Raw genomic sequence first — 14,063 nt, 5'->3', positions numbered from 1 at the left:
CTTTGACACCCTGCTTAGGTCTATAGACAAATCAGACTCTTCTGCTCCAGGCCACCATGGATGCTCTCCCCAACCTCCTCCAGTTAATCTGCACACTGCAAACACTATCTGTGGCAGCACATGACAGGCCAGGAGGAGCCATGCCAGGGCTGCTCTGGAGATGGCTTGTTTTTTTCCTCCCCTCATTCCTGGCCTACTGTGAAAGACCAAAAGCAACATCTCCGCAAAGCTCTAAGCCAGATACTCTGTGGCCGTATCACTACGCTTGTTGTACATGCACAGAGCCAGCAGCCAGACAGTGCCCAACATGAGCTCACTGTGAAAGGGCCCTCTCTGCCAGGCTGCCCAGGCAGGCTGGGAGAAGGGGTTGAGTCCTTTCCCCAGGCTGTAATCACACTGTGCACCAAGCACAAGGGACAGCCCATCTCCAGCATCACTCCACCTGCCCCAGCAGCCAGCAGTACCCAGCCACAGCAATCTCACAGGAGTGGAGAGGACAATCTGCCCAGCTGCTTGAGGCGGCCACCTATTACAAACTCTCCTTTTCTTCCTCCTCCTCACACCCTCTAAATTAAAAACACTGGGCACAATAAACCTTGAAGCACCTGCTTTTCAAACCCTGCTGCACGGCCGCCCTCTCCGACAGGCTCTTGGTTCTCAGGACAATGAAGCGGTCCTGAAAGCCGACAGCACAGACCCCGCAGTGGGGTCACTCCCAGCATTTCCCCCCCCCCCCCCCCCCATTATTTTGTTACTTTCTGCTCCTTGATCCAGCATCACACAGTTCTGAGGCACATTGCCAAATGCCTTAATTCTGTCTGTAATCTGGGCTAAAGCCCTCGTCGGGGGATAAAGACCACACAAAAGGAGAAATAGAGTCCTGGGAGATGTTAAAACAAGTAAACACCTTTGTGTCAGGAGAGAGAAATCGCTGATAAAGCAGATTAGTGCCTCGAGCCCTGGTGTCCCCAGATCAGAAGGCGAGCCCTGGCCGATCTTTGCAGCCAGCACGCTTCTATGATCACAGAGCTGGCGGCATGCTGGGGCCAGCCTGTTTCCCCACAGTCACTCTCCAAAGAGCAGATTATGTAGAATAACAATTTCTTTGTGGCTGTGTAATTCCCTCCGTGACCGTGGCTGTGGGCAGCTACATTGGCCCTTGATGCCAGGGCCCTAGCAACCATTTAGAAAGGCCAGCCAGCCCTAGCAATGGCCCCCCCGTGCAAACCTCTCGGACAAGCTTTAACATCAAGTGCATGAATTAATCCCCCCCAACATGAATCCAGGGGTGCTGGCTTATTGGACTTTGTGTTTCTCCAGGCAAGGGATCGAGGGGATTCCAGGCTTCAGCCCTTTGCAACCTTCTCACAATACATTAACCCTTGGAAGGTTACTTGTAAACCAGCCCAGCAGCAACTCTGCACCTGTAGGCAGGTCAGAAGGTTGAAGCATTTGCAGTCTGAATAGTGGCAGTGAGAGCTGCAGGGCTTGGCTGGGGCAGGTGGGTCCTCAGCTCCACCATGGAGCATGGCAGGGCTGGGCATCACCAAGCTCTGGCACTCTGTTATCCCTTCAAGCACACAGATCCTCTCCATCTGCCATTCTGCAAAGCCAGTAGGACAGACAGACACACACTCAGCCCTTCTCAAGGCCTCTGCACAGTCTTCCTGACTCTATGAGTGGTGAGCACGGCCAAGTGTTGTAACACATACATCAGAGGAGGAATCGGTCAGCTGCTCTCCCCAGCAAGAGATGGAGAGAAGCTGGGCATGGGACTGGCTGCCTGGGTGACCCAGCAGGGCCAACCTGAGCCATCCTTGCAGCTCATTTCCCTCCCCAATTCCTGTTACCCAGCTCTGCTGACAGACACAAAAACCCTAGCACAGGAATCATGCTTGGACTGCTTGTGAGGCGCACAAGGGGCCAGATTGCCCAACTTACAGAGTCCTCAGCCAGCTGCTAGGGCAGGCACGGGGAGCTGCTCATAGGAGACAAGCGGTCTCAGTGGGCCCTGGGCAGAGGGCAGCATCAGCAGCTCAGACCCCTCTCTCCTCCTTTCCACACACTGCTTCTTCATTTAGCTTCACAGAGTATCCCTGTACTGGTACCCTTCACTGTAGCCCTGGTGGCTCACTGCTAGCCAGCTCTGCCCTGGGCACATTGCAATTCAGGAGAGGAAACCAGGAGGACAATGCTAACTGGAGCTGTGGCAAGGGCCACGCAGCCCAGCATGGACCCAGCAGGGAGACTCCACAGCTCCAAAAACAGCCAACAGGAGAGAACAAGTTCCAGGGCTCTGCCTGCGTTGGGCCTCCATACAGCCAGGGAGGCCACAGCATGTGGCTTGAGTTGAGACAGGCAACAGGAGCTAGCCTCTACCAAGGATCTCTGAACTAAGCCAGCAGCCAACCAACCCACACGAACTCTTTTAGCTCTGTAGGACACTCAGTGTGGAGGAGAGGACAGCAAAGCAGGGCTACCTTCAGCTCTCATTGTGCTCTAGCAGCTCCCTTAACCACCTTCAGCGTTTCTGCTCATGCCTGGAAGGCTGCCCCTCCATGAGCACCTTGTACCGCTGCCTGCAGCCTGGTGATGTCTCCAAGTGAAAAATTTCAGCATCGAATACCCAAGAGCTCAAGGAACAGAAGAAACCAGAAAGATTATATTTCTGCTTTCAGAGTTTCCCAAGCAGCAGTGAACACCACCCAGGTGCCTTGCTCCTAGTATTTCTCCATGCCTTCACACTTCACTGCAGTGGTACCCAAGCATCTCAGCAATCAATCACAACTCTTTTCCTCCCTCCGCTTCCCTTTCCAGCCAAGAGAGGAGGAAAACAAGCTAACAAAAAAAATCCCAACAACAAAAAACAGGATTCGCTTTTCTTGGTAGGCAGGAAAGGAGCACAGATGCATGCAAGTCACTGCAGCAAAGACTGGCTTGGCTTTGCTGGCTTGTTAATCAGTTGAGCTCTCTGGCCCCAAGAATAGGCCAGCTGAGGTAGTTTCAACTGGGAGGTCCAACCCCTGCACACAGAAGCAGTTTTTCAGCAGTTTACAGAAACTACTTATTACATTACTTGCTACAGTGAAGTACTTACAATCTGACGCCAGGGGAGGAGAACCCTACAGACCTGGACACTTGGCACACAAACCAAAAGACTTAAGTGTTCTGGCATGGGGGCGGTTAAATAGATAACGGTGCTGAACACAGTCGATTAATTCTTCCCCTGTTTTTCAGCAGATGAAGGTGTCTCTGGGCCAGGAATTCCAGGAACCAGACAACATGCCAGGCTAGCTCCCCCTCCTCCCAGCACACGCAGCCATGCTGGGAAGGAAACTTACTGCCGACACAACTTTCCCAGCCTTGGGATCCCAAGTTAGTGTCCCCAAATTCTCCAGTCTTCATCATCCCAACTACTCGCTGCCTTTAAAGCCCAGTCCCCAGCAGCTTCCGCTTCCCAGGGAGCAAAACTCACAGCCTATGACTGAGATAGACAAACAATTGTTGATGTGCTGGCCTAACAACTTTCTTGAGTAGAAGACATCTTCTCAAAGACGGACAACAAACCAGAAAGACATGTGATAGCTATCATGAATTTTGTTTCTCTCCAGTCTGCAGAGATCACCAGCGCCAGCCAAATCTAGCAGGGAACAGCCTTTTCCTTCTCTTTTTGTCCTCTGCATCCCAATGCCTTCTGAAAGCCAGCCACCTGATCCACCACATCTCAGAGGCCAGGGTGCCCTGACCTTGTTCACGTGCTTTGAAGGTGCATCAGCAAGTGACCGTGGAGCCCAAGCAAGAACAAGCACATACCAACTCACCCCCATGTCCTTGTCCTCCAGCAATAGCAAATACAGGTTGTTTCGCTCCCAGGCCCTCTTCCAGCAAGGCAGCTAGTTAGCTCTGCAGACAGTGGCACTTTTGTTGCATTGTCTACACTGAACAGCCTGGGCCAAGGACGTTCCAGGGTTCTGTGCCACCCAGCAAGTGGCCTGAGAGAAACAACTCTCTGCCAGCAGAGGTCTGTGGAGCAGAACTACAAATGTGGTAGTTCAGGTTTCCAGAAGATACCAGCCTAGGGCTCAAAGCTCTCAAGCTTCAGCACCTAAGCCACAAACCATCTGGACCAACGCAGAGTGTATAGGCACAGGTAGACTTCAAGTGCCAAACAAGAAAGCCACAAGGCTATCTGTGGTGCAGCAAACGTTCCTAGTCTCTCCTGCTTTCTCTAAAGCACCTAAACAGACTGAAATTGTTTTGGAGTCATCCTGTACCAGCCTACAGGGAAGAGAGCCAGACAGGATCCTAGAGCCCTCTTCATCCCTAGCACAGGAAGGCTGTGTTAGCACCGTGCTCTCAACGACTTGCTGATGGAACAAGTTATTTAAACAAGCTCACTATGCCTGGGAAATGCATCAAACTGATGAGTCCAAAAATGAAAGGTATTTTGTTCAGGCATTGTAGAGAATTCTTTGATGCCTCTCCATCAATTTCCACATTCTTCAGAACACAAAACAATTTCCATTACTTTTTAAATAAGCTATTTGGTTGGAATTTCCACATCTTACTCTTTTCTTGCCATGCTGGAAATCTAGTTATCAGCATTGCTATCCTGATGTCTCCACAAGATAAAAGCCCATTAGCCAGGGAAGTGAATTACCAAGAAATGAAGACAAGCTGGTTTCTTTCTTTAAATTTGCTTTTTTTGTTTATAAACAAGCTTAAGACTCTATTCCTCCTCACCCCAGCAAGATGAATTCAAACTATGATCAGACTCCAAGACAGAGTTCTCATGGGGTAGTCCAGAAGGATCACTTCCAGATAATCCAAGGATGCTGCTCTCAAAGTTGAAGCCATCTCCACCTTCCAAATCAGAGTGATTATTCGTGTGAGTAAAAAAAGCTCAGGATTTCCCTGGAGCCTTGCTGAGAGCTGGAACCCAAAAGAAGTCCCTACCTCCTTCCCTGCACCCTGCTCAGGTCTTGGTGAGCTGTCTCTGATGCACATGAACTACAATCCAAAAGCTGGGATGAAGCAACGAACACTGTTCCTCCCCAGCCTTAATTTTATCATGACCCTGATTCACTAGCATTCATATTATGCAAACATGTAGCAAACAAATTTGGTATTAAGAGCATCCAAAGAAACTGCTGAATTCAGATCTGCTGAAAACAAGGGATGTCTGAATTTGAGGACACATTCATTCACTCTGGAAACCTCATCTGAGAGCTGTGATCATCCAGCAGACAGAAGAAGCTGTTGCACATAACTGTGTGGCCATTCAGAAACTGAGCAGTACTCTAAATGCATTTTCTAGCTCCATTAACTACTTGCAACAAGCCAGTTTTCAAGCATTTACAAAAAAAAGTTACTGGAAAGAGACTGTTCAGTTCAAAACAGCTGGATATTTGAACTGAACATCAGAGTCAAACAGAGAAAGGAAACAAAACCCACTTAAAGACAATTATCCAGAGTTCAGTGTATGCACAACTCCTGTCATCCCATTTGGAGAGAGCACCAAAACCAAAGGGAAGAGCTAAGCTGTTGTTTCTTCCAGGTGCTTCACAACCAGGGCTGAGGCACCTAAGGGATGCAGAGTTTATGCTAAGAAAGAAAAGACTTGGTCAGACAACATGTATAACATGCTTAGGAAGAAGCATAGCTCCTTAGTAAATTCATTCTTCTTGGAGTTATCCTGCCCCAAGGTTTCTCCTTTCCAAGGCTGATAATTCCTGCATGGAGGGTGGAATTGGCTTGGGAATTTTTGGGGAGCCCCTCTATCTGAAATGGCTCCGAGATGCTGTTACAAGTGGTTTTCAGGAGAAATGCCCTTCAGCTTCCCCAGCACAGCTGAAGGGATTCGAGGCAGTAGGGGGGAATGACACCAACGATGGTTTGAGATGGGGGGGGGGGGGACAGAAAAGAGTTTTGCCTTCTTTTCTTCTGCTTTCTCTGAATTGGCCCACACACGCTTTAAATGGTCCAATAAAAAGATACAATTTCTTTACCTTTCCAGCTCTGGGACCCTGTGAGTTTTTGTTGTTTGGGTTCCCGTAAGGTTAAGTTCAGAGGATAAACTGACACACTGGGCTATGGGAAAAAGCCAGTTTCTTCAAATAAAGCCACAACGGTGCAAAAGAGACCCTGCTGGGGCTTTTATTTGGGAAAACAAACAGAAATGGCACCAAGCCCTTCTGCTTTACGAACCAATTTAACTATAAAACCAATGTTCTCCCTCTCGGGGGTGAGGAGGGGAGAGAGACAGGACATGACAATAGTCCAAAACCTTGGGGGGAAAAAAAAAAATAGGACAAAAAAGGTTGTCTGTCCCCTTTTCTTTCTTGTCCATGGCTCCTTTTCTTAGCACACGTGTGTTCTTGTAAAAACGATTAGATTGCAATTTGTATAACATGGTGACCCCCAAATTCAGACATTTAACCCCTTTTCTCTGCAAAGAATGTCAAGAATGTCTTCTCTGTCTTTCTTTCCAACGGGAGGAGTAGGGGGGAATTCTCTCAAACTGTGATTTCTTGGGGGAAGAGAGAAAGAGGGAGGCGAGGAAAAGAAGCAGGGAATTCTCAAAGCCTCTCGCCTTTCGCCCCACTTGTGTGGGAACAGGCATCTGTATTGCTCCCTTTCTGGACAGAGCTCTGCAGGTCTCCTTTAGTGGGGAGACAAAAAAATGGAGAGTCCAAATCAAAACAAAGCCATCTGTTTAAATGAGCTACCGCTAGCCAGTGGCAGAGGGGGTTCCTCATTCACTCCTTCCCATTCTTCTCTCTTGCCTCTGTTGATTCTCTCTCAACCCAGGGAAAAATAAAGATTGCTTTTGCTTTGGCCCAGGGGGATGAAACTGATTGATGCGCTTGGAGTGTCCAGCCCCCACCCACGCTCTCCAATTGTTTGGGGCCTTGTAAAGTTGTCATAAATACGCCTGAACAGGAGTGCAAAGGCCACAGTGTGCCCTGGACATGCATACATCCAAAGGGCAGGAGCTGGCCTCACGCCCATCTGCGGTGAGATAGGGCCAAGACCGCAATAAGGAGGAAAGGATGTAGGATAAACACCTGTATGTTCTTTCTTAAAAAAAATAAGAAGATAAAAAAAAATGCACCAGAGCCCTCCAACTAAAGGCAGGCAGAAGATGCCCAGTTTAGAATTCAGAAAGGTGATGATAAAGAAATAAAAATCAGCAAAGAACCACAGGGCCCCAAACTGTTTGAGAACGTGCACACGTCATGGGAAATAAATTGTACATCCAGGCAAGACTAAAGCCATCCACTATACCCCAAAGGGGGAAAGCTCTGAACAGAGCAAAACTGCTAAGACAAGCAGTCATCCAAGAGACGGATGCTCAAGACTCCCTGCAGCAGCCAGTGTTCTCCAGCACTGGCCCCAGTGGATGTAGTGTCCCTCTTCCAACAACGCCCAGCATCTCACATCAAAGCAATCAAACCCTACGGTTAAGAGCTGCAGAACTGGGGCAGGAATTTCCTTCCTACCTTGTCAAGTGATTAACTCATGCCTGAAGGCTGCAGACATGTTTACATCTAGCCTTGCTCCTCAAGTCACAGGTGGGATGGGTAGCTCCATGAAGAATACCTGCTTCACCTTTGCCTAGATTGACATCTAAACCCTCCATCCTAACTACGTTACTGCAGATAGACGGATTCCAAGTACCAAATTAGAAACCCAGCAAAGACAGTCATTGTGCCAAACTGATTTAATGCAAGCAGGCCAAGGAGGGGTTTTGCCAGAAGAATTCATCCTCCAATAGACTTCACTCTTACCTAACCAACTGTTCTTTGAGTTTTGGGGAGAAGGCACAGCATTCACCTTCCTGAATAACCAAAAGGTGTACAAATGGGAATACTCAGAACTGATGCTTTAAAAATAGTAACCAAAGTTATCTGTGGAGGGGTGGGTGGTGAAAACAGCACAGCAAAAGACAAGCAGGAGAGCAGCCATCTGAGAAAGAGGAATTATCTATGGATGGTCTCACTGCAGTGAGTGGAGGCAGTAGAAGGTGCACATTTGCTTTCACTGATCTGAGGCAAGCAGGGCCCTGAAAGTTGTTTAGCTCACTCCTGGACAAGTTTTGAAATGGTTATTGTAATTTAAAGACTGTTCATCCAAGGCAGAGATACTGAGGAAGAAACCCAAACCTGAAAGGAGCGTGAAGCCTCTTTTCCATGAAGCCTAGAGAGAATTTTTTTCAGCAAGATATATGGCATGACCAACCCACAGAAAAGCAGGGCAGGAGAGGGGAATCTAGATCTACTGCATGGTATTATAATTCTTCTGCTCACAAAATTTTGTGAAAATGTTACCAGTGCCAGGATAACATGTGCTACCGCTCTTCTCTCCTATTCCACTGACATCTCCACCCACTTCGCTGCGTTCAAAGGCCTGGGTAAAACAGACTCCCCACCCTTCTTGGAGTCGGTTATCTTCTCTTTTGATTTAGCAACTTCGGTGCTGAACCCCATTTGCTCCCCTTCACCCAACACACAGCTTTATCATAAAATTAGAGGATCTCAGACCTGTTTAAACCCTAGAGTTCAAAGCCATGGAGAGATGGGCCCGCTACAGAACTTGGTTTAGAGCACAAGGCTAAGAGATCTGCTCATGTATCTAACACCAAGCCTCTACATAAAAAGGCTTTTGTTAAAAACATTTAACAAGTTTTATAACCAAGAACCAGACCTGCAGATACTTATTTCATTTATCTACTTCCACATAAAAAAAAAAAAAAAAAACAGCTGGGCATGCCAGGACACAAAGCCAAGGAGGACTGGATTAAAACCGGAAAGCATCAGCAGTGATCAGCTTCTACCATTACCCCCAAAACAGCCTACAAACAACATCTGGTAGCTGGAAGAATTCAGCCAGTATACAGTCAAGGCTCTGGACCAGAGTCTCCCTTAGCTCCATGCTTGCAGAGCCTAGCACTACAGGGTACAGGATCCAACCAGGGCACTTAATTCTACCCAGCGCAACTGTCCGATTACACTTGCCGATCAAGACCGGCACAAGGAGCAGAAGTTTCCAAGCCCTCCTTCCTTCCTGACAATTGCTCATGTTCATTCACTCAGTTGGTATAAAGAATCACCAAAGTGGATGCAAATCAAGATACACTGCGATTTGAAAGCCGGCAACTAATTCTCACCCACCCTGCTGCACAGGCAGGCACAACCCAGCAAGCCCCCGGTGAGGCTCCCACAGAAACAGATACCAGAGATCAAGCAGCAGCAAGTTCACAAACTTCAGCCATCTGCTTGTGGTGGTAATACTTACGCTGCCTCTCAGAAAGACAGACCACAACGTGACAGCACTAGCGGCAAATACAGATTACTGAACCTGCTCAGCAGCTGCCCATCTACCCTGCAAGTCTCCTCCCCGCCTCTCTGCTGAGCACACCAGGCACACACCTGAATCTCCCTTCTCCTCCGCTCCCAAGCCACTTTCATGAATCCTCTACCTCCCACCTCCCCAAAACGTGCAGACATCAAAGGCACCTGCCTTGAACACCTGAAGAGCAGGGGGGCCCTGACGGTCAAGAAATGCAACTCTGTATTTTCCCCTTCCATGCACATGCTTTTTTTTTTTCTTCTTCTTTCCCATCCCTTTGAAAAAGGTGGCAGAGATAAATGGAGAACAAAGAAACAAGAAAAAGCCATAGCTTTGGCCCACACCCTGCCTATTACTTAAGGGGGAAGGAACTCTTCGGAAAGAGGAGAAAAAAAAAATGTGCTCAGACACAATGGCTCAAAAGGCCAGGCAGCAAACCGGGCCACTTTGTACTGCTAACAAGGGAAACCTAATTACAGGAAGAGGGCAAAGAGGGACAGATAAAAGGGATACAAAATTTCAACATCTGTTGCCATAAAGGGATAAGAAGTGGGGAAACCCAAAGTGTCAGTTTGGTGTCAGTGACGGCGTAAAGCCACTTTCAAAGGGCTCAGGAGAGGGAGAAAAAACGAAAGAGAAATTAGAGGGTTCTTAAAAAAAGAACAAGAAAACCCACACTCTGCCAAAAATGCTTTCAAAAGCGGGGAGGAGATGGACAAAGACTGGGTATTTAAAAAGGTAGAGGAGCTGGGGTGGTTTGCTGGGCACAGCTAACTTTGGCTCTGTTTACGCAACAGCTCTCATGCCCTGGGCCTGTCGCGTTGTGTCGCAGGAAAGGAGAAGGCAGGATTTGTGCATTCCAAGGGTTTATAGCACAGGGACCGCCACATCCGACGGATCACCTCTCTGTTTCGAACATCAAGTTTGGCAGAACAGCTCCAAGAACTGCTGAAAAGATGCCTCTGCAGTGTCATATGCTGAGGAGAAGCATCTTTGAGGCATTTGTCTCCTAAAGACACGCAGACCATCATGATGTACTAGGCAGCAACAGCTGTCTACAGGCAAAGCACAAATGCTGGCTTTGGAGCTGTTCCCAGTGCTGTGTCACCCTGGTCTCCCAAAAGAGATAGGAGGTAGGAAGAGAAAGAGAAGCAAGTTGTGAGGAAAGTTTCCCTCTCTCTCACTTGCTATTAACTAGCTGTTTTGCTGAGCACTGGCAGATGAGGCAAGAAGGTCTGAACAGAGAAAGGTGAAAGGCAGGTGCACTTGCACAGAGAGCACAGCGAGACGGAAGCTGCCATCACATCCATCCCTGGCACAGAGAGGCAAGAGGCCAAGGAGTCAGCAAGATCTGATAGTCAATGCAAGGACACCGCTTGGTATCCAGTGGCCCTTACTGCTATCCGTTCTCCTTTCTTGTGCAGACCTCTGATCACCTAAAAGTTATTTGCACACCCCTCACCTTGATCCTGAGTGCTGAGTGGCAAGAAGCACACAGCAACTTCCCCACATCTGAAAGTAGCCTGATGGTACAATGTAGCATCTGTGAGGTGAGATATGTCCTCTAGAGGGGCAGCCAGCCAGCTTCAAAAGCAAAAAGAAAAAAAATCCTCCTTCATTACAGGAGAAAGGGCCAGGTGTGGCAGCAGCTGGAATTTCAGCCATCAGAGACAGTGTCTTGGCATTACGCGGTCATTCCCCTGCTTTAGACTCCGTTTGACAATTGCTTGTTGCTGCCTGTTTCAGCTTTGATCCAATGCCATCATCTGAGCAGAGTCAGAAATGAAAGACAGTTGTGGGGGTGGGATGCAGCAAGAGGCGTTTCCTTTCCCCACTAAAAATTTCCTCGCCTCAAAACTCAACCAGCCTTTTTCAAAGCCCAGAACATGTTTCCAGGTGAAGACATTATCCCCTTCCTCTCTGAGAGATGAGAATGGCTGCCCCAGGGTCAGAGAACAGCGAAGGTCGTAAATACGAAAACACACCATGACCAACAGCTACAAGCATCAGCCAAGGACTTATCTGGCCTGGAACTAAGAAGATCAGTACACAAAAGGTTATTTAAGCTTTAAATCCTTTTGTAGCATGTTCCAGCTCTCAGCTGTGGGGAAAAGACCACCTACCCCAAGGGAAGAGAATGCCACAGGAGCTGCTGCAGTATTACTTACCCACACCCATGTACACAAAACCCAGCTAACTAAACTAACTTTTAGGTCTTGGAAAACATCAAAGAATCAAGGTGATGCTAATGAATCCTGTAGTTTTAAAGAACATGTCTTAAGCATCAGACTCTCCCCTGCTTCATTTTTTGAGGGAGAAATTGTTCTGTTTCTGCACTTAGAGATTCATCTTTACCATGTTCAGCCTCTGCAGATCAGACTCTGGTCCTCCTTGGCCACAAGGAAAGGATAATCGGCTAACTTGGAGGGCCTGGGTAGAGTCTGACTGTCTGCCAGACTTTATCAGAACACAGTTGGCACAGGAGCAGCTTTTCAATCCTGGGTAGCTCCAAGATTGTGTTTCCCTGCCCTTCCACTTCTGGAGTGTCGACCTGGAGACAACATGCACAAATCCCAAAGCAAGAAATCGGTATTTCCCAACGAGACTGCTGGAGGCCCTAAAAATGAGTCCAGAGTCGTGCTTTTTGGCTAGGATTAAGAACAGTTTATGGAGAAGTCAAGAGCTGCAGGGACAGCTCTGTACTCCCTCACTATGAACGGTCACATCAAGCTTCCCAAGAGGCCGTGTGCTAGTTTCCCTGGCCACGCTCCCCACACAACCTCTGCCTGGCACATGCTGACAAGACTCCCAAGCCATGCGCAGGTCCCTGCAGAGGAAGAGCCGCAGTGGCATGATACATTCCAGCTGAGACAGGTGAAGAAGGAAGAATAAGTTTGACACTCCAGCCATTGCAACAGAGGCCCAGTGGGCTAGATTGCCTCGGCTTTTTTATTTGCCTGTCACTCAGGCTTTGACGTTATTGAAAGATCAAACTCCGTTGTGCCTGTTCATTACCTTAATCCTATTTTCTACACGGCTTTATTATCTCTTCAGGCTTCCTTGGGAAAGGCTGTCAGAGAGGTGACCCTCTCCCCCCCTGTCCTAGTCTATCTTCCTCACTCCTGTCGGATGCCTCTATTCAAGAAAGGCCAGGAGGAATGATGGGCAGGGGTATCACAACCCAGCCTGCATCCTTCTGGGATACTCCAAAGGCACCATCAGGTCATTAAGAAACATGCACCACAGCTGAATACACCTGAGCTGTGTTTCCCTCTCTAGTTTGTCCTTTGCAGGATGTGTCCTTTGCCAAGTCTTTAACTTATTACTTCAGAAAAAAAAGAAACAAACTATTTTATATTTGTATTTGATGCAATTGACTCAGATGGACAATCTAAACTACACATTAGAGGACAACTGTCCTCAGACCAGCCCTGCAACCCCACCAATCCCCCTCTACCGCCTTTCCTCAAATGGGGCTCTGCTGACACCCCTCAAGCCCCTTCTGTCACTGCCGCCTCCACATTCCCCTCCAGACCTCACCAGCTCACCCCAGCCCCGACGGCACTCCCTTGATAAACTGTGCTGTGCCACAGCATACCAGTCTTGGAAAGCTGAGCTGCTGTTCAATAATCCTGTCAAATATTTGCTATCCGTCCATCATTACACAAAACCCCCCAGGCTGAGAGTCTCAAATTTGTCAGCAGTTGAGTCTCATGTCAGGATTTGAGCCCAACATTTCCCCAGTTGCTAAGGTCAGCACCTTCACCAAACAGAAATTACTCAGTGGCCTCAAAACAGAGGCCACTACAATTAACCTCTGATGCTTATTAAGACAGAAGGAAGACAACATGCCTAAGTCATTTCATTAGATAACCTCTCGCCACCTCTCACCTCTCTGAGCTACCAGAAACACCAGCCAGGACAAGATGACTGTAGAGCCTGTGTTCACCTTCAGCTTCTCATCATTACAGACCAGGGGCTGAATAGGAAGATGCAGGTCACCCTCTGCTCTCTTATGGCTTTGGTTCAAGTATGGACTGAGAGAGAGGAAAAGGAGGGTGTAATGGCTATTTTCTGACTCAACATGGCTAACAAGGAGAAACCAGACACAACACGAGCATCTTCATTAGGCATTAAGGATGGCTGTGTGCCATTAATCAGGAAAGTTAGGAAGAAACAGCACTGAAGAAAAGAGACTATATGTCCATGGAGGCTTCCTGACAATGGAGATGAGTATAGCTGTGAAACTAGACACAAGAACAACCATTCCTGTGCTGGATGTTTCTTAGTGAGCCTAAGCAAAGTCCGTGGTAACAGCCAGCCAGGAACAGGCTTACAAGAGCCACCTGTTAGTCAAGGCGACCACTTCCATCTTCCATCTGGAGTAATCCGCAGGGGAGCAACAAAGCTGCCAAGCTGAGTCAGGCTCACCTGAGACAGAAGTACCCCACTCTAGAGGCTATGTTTAGGCTCAAATTCACAATTTTTCCCCAGACTCACTTCCTCACCGTCCAGTCATCATCATCATCATCCTTTCTACTGCTCTACAGAACCCTCCTCTCTTGGGCTTTATGATCAAGATGACCCATTTCAAGTGGAGCTGCTCCCTGCTGTACCAACACTCCCCCCTCCCCCCCCCCCACACCTTTCCACGCCAAGTGGGTTTTCCCTTCAGATCCCATCCTTAACCATCCTTTGCCTACAAGGACTAA

At 48.2% G+C, this 14,063-nt stretch overlaps 1 protein-coding gene across 4 annotated transcripts in view; it reads right to left on the bottom strand.

The window, feature by feature from the left end:
• FBXW4 (F-box and WD repeat domain containing 4) overlaps positions 1 to 14,063 on the bottom strand; it is a 65,322-nt gene that overhangs the window by 1,906 nt on the left and 49,353 nt on the right. The window contains exon 7 of one of the 4 annotated variants that reach the window (XR_010389744.1): positions 13,243 to 13,388. The exons of the other annotated variants lie outside the window; for them this stretch is intronic. The gene's annotated coding sequence lies outside the window, so the exon portion shown is untranslated. The remainder of the gene's footprint in view (positions 1 to 13,242; positions 13,389 to 14,063) is intronic. 4 annotated transcript variants of the gene reach the window in all.

The sequence above is a fragment of the Dromaius novaehollandiae genome, chromosome 6, assembly GCF_036370855.1.
Source record: "Dromaius novaehollandiae isolate bDroNov1 chromosome 6, bDroNov1.hap1, whole genome shotgun sequence".
Taxonomy (NCBI): Eukaryota; Metazoa; Chordata; class Aves; order Casuariiformes; family Dromaiidae; genus Dromaius; species Dromaius novaehollandiae.
The sequence above is the reverse complement of the archived record's forward strand: the minus strand, read 5'-3'. Positions and strand labels throughout refer to the sequence as shown.